The 8,384-nt window shown below is 35.5% G+C and overlaps 1 pseudogene; it reads right to left on the reverse strand.

Moving 5' to 3' along the window:
* Nucleotides 1-1,281: 1,281 nt before the first annotated feature.
* LOC149180428 (single myb histone 4-like) lies at nucleotides 1,282-1,866 on the reverse strand (annotated as a pseudogene).
* Nucleotides 1,867-8,384: the final 6,518 nt, after the last annotated feature.

Here is an 8,384-nt window from a genome sequence, read left to right on the forward strand (position 1 = left end):
ATTGGAAATTTGATGGCACAAAAGAATCGACATAATTCCCATTCCATCTAGAAGAAAGTAATATCAATGATGAGGCAAAGGCAAAAAAAACTCCTACACTATCAACATGGATTTGTGTTATGTAAAATGATGGAGTATGCTGCACTAAAACCATGGGTTATCTTGTAGTCACCTAAAATTCTTTAATATTAAAGATTCCAGTTCAATGCCTAAATTCAACAAGAACTATATTAGAATAATTATTGACTAGATCATTAATGATAGGATATGAAACAGGCAAGGCAGGGGTAAAATACGGCCATAAAATAGGAAGTGGAACTTTCTTCCCAACTGGAGATGGTGGTATTTTCCAACCACCCTAAAATATTATAGCATTCTTATTCCCCGTATATAATTCAAATATGATGTTAAAATGGTGTGGCTAGATAAATACATCCTCAATTACATATCCAAACAGTGCTCGAATGAAGGTTTTTGGAGCAAGCAACATAGCATTGAGGTCCATCATATCAAAATTGGCTTTCAGGAAAACGAGTTTGGCCATAAATACATGGATCCAATAGGCCATCAGGAAGTTTCTCACGACCACAAAGATCCAACACCCATACAACACAATATATATCAAAGACGGAGAAAAATAAAACTTTGATAGAAGGGTTTCATCGACTGAAATATAATCCTTGGTGTTATCGCCAAATCCCTCGAGATTATACATAACAATATTTTCATCCATTTAAACCACACATCGTGGATACAATTGACAAATACCAAAGTATGCTTGTATGGTTCAAAATATTGGAAGGTTTTGTTATAAGAAGTCAAATTCTCCAAATCCTTGAATGTAAAGAGGGGTATGATAAGCTTACTCTCGAGTACGTAGTGGATTTCACTACGCTCTAGATATTACAGGATGTGATCATAGGCATCTTTGGTTCTTAAGAAGAACCTCATGTAAACAAGGTCGACCTTTGTCCCCTTTAGGTTGTTGTATGAGGGACCATTCACATAGATTTACAAGAAGCCTCTATGCATCAATTTGAATTAGTCAAAGGGAATGATCGATCTGTTATCAGATTGGATGCCTGAGTGCCAGATCTCAGTTGAACAAAAAGGCGAGAAAATCATGAAAAAGGCCATAAAAAATAATAGTACCACGATTGCAAAAGCCCTTGAAGTCAACCCCATTCTAAAGATATAAGATGAAATTTTCAGTGCATTTATGTCACTAAAGCCCCTCTCAATTGACCTGGATTTCGTTGGTTCTAAAATTGTAATTTTCACTTATGTCATATCCTTGATATTGTAGCTATTACGAATCTTGATTACCTTTTCTTGGGAAACTAAGAGTTTGAGCTTTAAGCTGAGAATTCACCTAAAACTTGTAGAAAATTGGTGTATTTCCTCCATGAAACTTGCAATCGTGTTAACTTTTATTCCATTTGGATCTTGCATAGATGTGAGGGCTTCTAAATGCATGTCATCATAATTGCACCTTGATGAATGATTTTTAGTAGTTGTGGGAGTGATATTAGAAGAATAGGTAACAATATCTGCTATGGGTATTATTGCTTGGGGTTTTATGAGCATTGCAACAACATGAGCTATGGAAAAGACAGGGGAAACAAAGGAAAGAGGCACAACAACAATGTATTTTACTTTGGGAATATTTGAACCCTGGCCACTAGCATTGATGCTCATAAGTTTTTGTCTTTTTTCCTTCAAGTCCACATTGGAACAAGCTATGATGCAGAGCATGATCTCTAAGTACTTGAGAATTCTTTGCCACTTATCGATGCCATACTTCTCCATGCTTTCTTGTAGACCACCTTCCTCTTATGATGTCCATTTTTACTTTGGAGAACCCATGGATGATAATGGGTATTTTTGTATACATTGGTATATGGATATCCCTATATCTACTGCCCTATGACCACTGTTAACATCCACCAATCCCCTCTAATTTACATGGGTTTCAACATTTTAAAAGCTAGTTTTTCCCTTTTTTTTGTTTTTCTTTTTTTTTTTTGTTTTTGTTTTTGTTTTGTTTTGTTTTGTTTTGTTTTGTTTTGTTTTTTTTTGTTTTTTTTTTTTCTTTTCTGAACGCGAAGTGGGAATGAGAAACAAGTTGAAACAAAGTAAATATCTACTTTCTAAACAAAACTTGCGACAAATAGAGGTAATGCATGATTTTCTTCTACCATGAGGCTTAGGTTTTCTCCATTTTCATAATGGCATCCAAGGAGTAATTACTCATTACAAGTAGTCTCATTCAGCTGACCCAAAGAATGTGAATGACACTTCCAAATTTTTGCTATGATCAACTTCAAATCCAAAAGAATATGCTAGTGGTCATGTTCTTAAGTTTTTATCAGGTTCCAATGGTACAACATGAATTAACTCTTTTGATAGATTTTCTAGGGGAGGCAACCATGAGATGAGGCAGTGTAGGGTCTTGAACCATAGCTTTTTATTTATTTGTGGTGGTCGCTTGCCTATATTACAGTGGGCTTGAGGTCTTAGGGTTTTCTTCTTCGAATGGAAAATGAAGGATTATGAATAGATCTGAGAACTCCCACTACAAACCCTTAAAACCCTGATTAGAATGGAGTCATAACCTTACTATGATACCACTATTCTAGATATTTGGGGATCAAGTCCCAAACCCATGAATGTTGAGAGATGAGGGGAGGATAATATACATCTACAAACTAAATTAATCGCTCAAATATAATAAAAAAATTCCCAAATTGAATGCATGACGTAAATTTAGGAAGCAAACTAGTAATTACATTGTGGAGGACCAATTTGTCCTTTTACAAAGTGAGGCTTGTTATTTATAGCCTTTTTAGTTACAATACCATGGTTGAATACCATGGGTAAACACCATGATTAAATACCATGGGCGGATGCCACTTTCCATGTAGATCATTGTGCCTCTTTCTACTTCACATAAAAATAATATAAGGAGAAAATTCCTTTATAAATCATTGTAAATACCCTACCATCATGAATATGAGATGAGTAGTGAGGATTTATAAATTTAAAGGGAACGTTTTATGTTGTACAAGCCAATGGTTGCTAAGTCACTTCGTGGAGATCAATGATGGTTGACCCATGAACTTCTAAATACCATAACTTGAGATCCTTATGTTCGTTTTAAGAAAACAAGAGTTGATTAGAAAAATAGAAAAATGAAGAACATGTTGGGAGTGGTTTTCAAGGATAAAATCATAGATATCATCTTATAAAATTAAGAGAACAATTATGACCAATTTTGGGCCTCTCCCAAAATTATTTTTAAAAATGATTTATAAAAAGGGAAATTTAGGATATCTAAAGTAGGATACAACTTAAGGACAAATTCTGAACTTCATATTTTCAAAATTAATCTTTATTCAATTAACACAAAGAGGTAAAACATAACTATCAAATAGTTTCAAAGATAAAGACAAGATTATAACGGGATAAAATCACAACCAGAGGCATTTTTTAGGAGAGAGGATTCATTCCATAGGTCATCCTTTTGTAATTTTGTGAGCATCCTATATATTATTTTTAAGAAATTTTCTTTCTTTCTCCCTAATCTTTGATCATCCAACTTTATCAATTGTCTTATATATTTGTAAATTGAATCATTGGCTACATTTTCTCTTTTTCTTCTAGCTAACCTCATTTTATCCATTCCATATGAGCCCAATCCCAGTCCCCTAGGGATGACCACCTTTACCTTTTTAATATGTATCATGATTTTGTAAGGTGTTTTAGGCACTTAATTCATTCAAAACTTAAAGTTTCTAAGGTTATTATTATTATAATTTTAATATGTAGATTCAAAATTGCTCATGAAATTTACTAGATCACAAGACTTGAAGCTACTCTACTCATCTGCGGAAAGAAAATCAAGACCGAGAACAAAAAACATTAACATGCATCAAGATTCAACACACATACATATATATTTATCCAGGGGAAAGCAACTACTCAAAACCCTTTACTATTTGTATTTCATTAATCAAATAATAGAGAAGAAATACAATGCTTTCTCAAGCCCAAGCAACCCCTGCACTAGTATAATCAATCTCACTGCCTCACAAATTGAGTCAAGCCAATACTTAGCCAATTTCTCATCTTGACAAGCTCCTATTTCCGTGTGTTGTTTGATGAGGAATTATCCCCCTATTAATTATGGAAATTACTCACTGATAATTGCACAATTCCTTTAGGCCCTTCTTTGACTGCATGCACCACCTGTACAACCTGGAAAATTCTACAAATGATAGTACACTACCCTTGAACTCCAAACTCAATTGGGTAACTCGAATTATATGCATGCATTAGTTAATTTAGGTCAATTTATCAATTTAACTGGATGATCAAGCAGTGTGAAAAAAGTTACACACCATTGGCTGAACCTCCACTAGTTCTACTAACAATGAGAACTAGTTACACTGACAATAACTTAAATTAATTGAAATAGATTGCTAAAAATTAGTAATCAATCATGTAGAACTGAACTCAAGTGTCTCCAAATTTAATTTAACAAGTTAACTGAGTGACAAGACCCATTTCACCTTGGTTAACTACCTCCAAGTATTTTACTCAAATTGAAATTGAAATTTCTCATAATTTAATCAAGGCAAAATTAAATTAGGATTTTCTTGCTACATTTTCAACACTCCCTCTTAGTAAGAAAGGGATTATCAGATACCCCAATCCTACTTCTATGGAACTTAAATTTTCCTCTTGAAAAATAATTTGTCAAAATATTTGCATCATGTTCCTCTGTCGGAATGTACTGTAACAACATAATCTTCCTCTACACACAATCTCATAGATGGTGATATTGCCATGTCAATATGCTTGGATCAATCATGAAATACTGGATTCTCAGAGAGTTTGATACTACTCTAATTGTCATAGTAAATCACTGTAGGATCCATATTCTAACCAAATAACCCAATAATAATCTTTCTCATCCATGTAGCCTCACATGTTTCTTGACTTGCATCCATGTATTCTACTTTCACTGAGCTGTGCCACAAATCTCTACTTCCTGTTGTACCAAGAAATTGTTGTTGTCCCTACACTAAAAATTCCTCCTCAATTTCTCTTCCTTTCTGATGGACTCCCTGCCCAATCTTCATCTCTGAAGCCTTGCAGCTTCACTCCCTTTGTCTATCTGTACCAAAGACCAAACTGAATAGTGCCTCTGAGGTATCTCAACACATGCTTTGATGCCTTCCAATACAATTTGGTTGGCTGAACCATGGTTTGACTAAGTTGTTTAACTGCATAACACATGTTTGATAATGTGTTCACTAAATAAAAGATTGAACCCACAAGATTCCTGTAAATGGTAGCCTCCACTTGCTCACCTGAAGTGGCATCCTCTTTCCTCTAATTACCTTCTAGAGGAGCGTCCATGGGTTTGCTACTCTCCATGTGGAACTTCTTCAATATCTTGTTTCCATACTTTCCCTAAGAGACAAACAATTCCCTATCTCCTCACCATACTTCCAAACCAAGTAAATCATGCATGAGTCCAATTTCCTTCATATTGAACTCTCTTGCAAGGTCCTCCTTGCAAGATATGATCAACTTCTCATCATAAGTAAGGATCAATTCATCGACATATAAAAAAAAACCAATAATTTACCTTCTACAACAATGTGATAAAGGTTTGCATTTGCTTCACTTTTGGTGAAGCCAAAACCAATCTTGGTATACCAAGCACAGGGTGCTTACATAAGTCCATACAACACTCGCTTGAGTCTACACACATGTGACTCTCTGTCAAAGGTCTCAAACCCCTCTAGTTGCTCAAATATACCTCCTCCTCAATAACTCCATTGAGGAATGTAGTCTTCACATACATCTAGTGGATGTTCCACCCCATCTGCACTGACAGTGCTAGAATTGACTTCATCGATGAGTATCTTGCTACTGGAGCAAAGGTATCCTTATAGTCAATTTCCTACACCTGAGAGAACCCCTTGGCAACAAATATGGCCTTTTGTTTCTCTATGCTCCTGCATGTTGCATGCTTTACCTTGTAAATCCATATCAAACCAACCATTTATTTGTCTGTTGATCTTGGGATCACATCCCAAACATTTTTCCTGACAATGGAATCATATTCCTCTTCCAAAGTATAAACCCATACTGGTTGTTGCACTGCTTCCTCGAATGAGGATGATTCTGTCTCAACTAGCTCACTCGTTAGAGCCATATACCCAGTGTACCGATCTAATGACCTCCTCTACATGTGTTGTGATATGGGTTCTCTCACATTCTCTCTATATTTTTGCAATAATATGTCAGCTTCCCTAGTCTACTTCCTTCATTCTTCAGATGTATCTACCTGAGTGGATGTCTCCACTCTATTCTCCTTTGTTTTTGGCTCCTCCATAACTTCCTAAGGTTCTTCCTTTGGAGCCAAAATCTCTCGATCAGGATGCAACTAAAGCTCCCTCTCAAGAGAACACCTCATTTCCTTCTCCTCATCAAACTTCACATCACATCCAACCATTGTCATCCTGAGGGATGGAAAGTACACACGATAGTTGTGAGGTGTATCAGTGTACCCCACAAATATGCCCAACTTTGCTATCGAATCTATATTTTTCCTTGCTTTCTTGGAAACATACATATAAACTAATGATCCAAAGATTCTGAAGTGTAACACATTTGGTTTCTCCCCTAAAAAAGCTTCCTCTAGTGTACTCATGCCAAGAATCCTGTGAGGACTCCTATTCTACAAATAGACCGTTGTGTTGCATGCTTCAACCCATAAGTGTAAAGGTAGGCTTTTGTCATCCAACATTGTTCGTGTTGCTCCCATAATACTTATGTTCTTCCTCTCAGCCACCCCATTTTGTTGTGGGTTATGAGGTGATGGCAACTCCCATCAAATGGCTTCCTTTTCACATAAATTTTTAAACTCTTTCGACACGTACTTGTTAGTATCCTATAATTATAGGTAACTTGATTCTTCAACTGTTTATTTGGCATTGCTCCTATGATGAAGACATCTGGCTTGATTGGGCTCAGTTGATTTCATTTTTCCTAATCCTTCATCACCTTGCTACACCCTTCATGCCCTGCCCTCCATTTTTTCACCCCTCCATCATTTTCATCCATTACACACATAAACAAGCTTAGGATAAAAAAATAAAAAATATTAGGTTAAAAATGTTTAGAGGCATTTTTTAACATTAATTAGAATAAATTAGTGTAGTTATATTAATAGAACTAGGTTAGAGTTGTTAATAATAAATTAATTAATAATTAATTTTAGTAATTAGGTTAGTGTTTCGGTTAGAATTTTTAAAAAACTAAAATGAGAAACATTAAAAACAAAATAATAATACAATTAAAAATACATAAAAAAACATATAACATAAAAAGCCAAAAAAAGAAATAAAATTACAAACTTACCATAAGCTCCCTCTCTTCATTTCGGAACCCACCCACCCCACCCCCACCCTCTTCATCACTCAAGCCATGGGGGGTGCGAAATAGGTGGTTTTGAGGAGGAGGCCCTCCCCCACGTGGCACAACCTCAGCGATTCAGACGCCGCCCCACCCCCCCCCCCCTCCAATACTACTTACGATCTAGGGGGGGCCAAAATTACCATTTACCCCTTAAAAAACCATTTTTCTATAGTTTTATCAGTCTGTTTTCAAGAGAGATTCCAGGAAAACGATAATGAATTTTGAAAAAAAGAAAGAATTTTTTGTTCAGCATGGGCTGAAGAACGATAGCCTCTCCCATAATTTACACAAGTGTCAGAAGTTAGGATAATCGAAGCCATCTTTGAGCTCGATTTTTTAGGTTTCCTGTTCTTCCTATTTTGGTCATGATTTTATGACAGTGATTTTGGCGAGATAGAGATGAATTAAGAAAAATTGAAAGAGGATTTTGTTAAGAACAGGTTGAGGAATGAAAACCTCTCCCAAAATTTACACAGGTATCTTCAGTTGGGAGAATCGAATCTCTGAGTTTACCCCTATTTTCAGCAGTTCAGTTCCATTTTTTGTGGCAACCAGTCCAAGATTTTCAGGGATTTATGTCTATCTTTGGTTGAGGTAGTTGAATTCGACCTCCTTATCCTAGGAAAGAATCTCTTCTATATATTGTAAGAATTCTAATTATAAAAGGGGGAAAATTCGTAAGAAGGGAAGAGTCCCATTCTGTAATGGTTCTCACTGTGCTTTAAATGATGGTTTGCAAAGGAATAAAAGATTAGTTGTTCAGGATTCAAGAGGTGTACCAAATGGTGAATTTTTCTCCTGTTGTTATGCGTTTATCCATTGTATTTATTTCTTTGTATTTCTGAATCCTCAATTGTAAAACAAAAAATGAAGATTAAGATTTGCTATTT

The sequence above is a fragment of the Pinus tabuliformis genome, chromosome 3_2 (genome assembly GCF_031772625.1).
Source record: "Pinus tabuliformis cultivar Carrire ecotype Pingquan chromosome 3_2, CPIR1, whole genome shotgun sequence".
Classification (NCBI taxonomy): Eukaryota; Viridiplantae; Streptophyta; class Pinopsida; order Pinales; family Pinaceae; genus Pinus; species Pinus tabuliformis.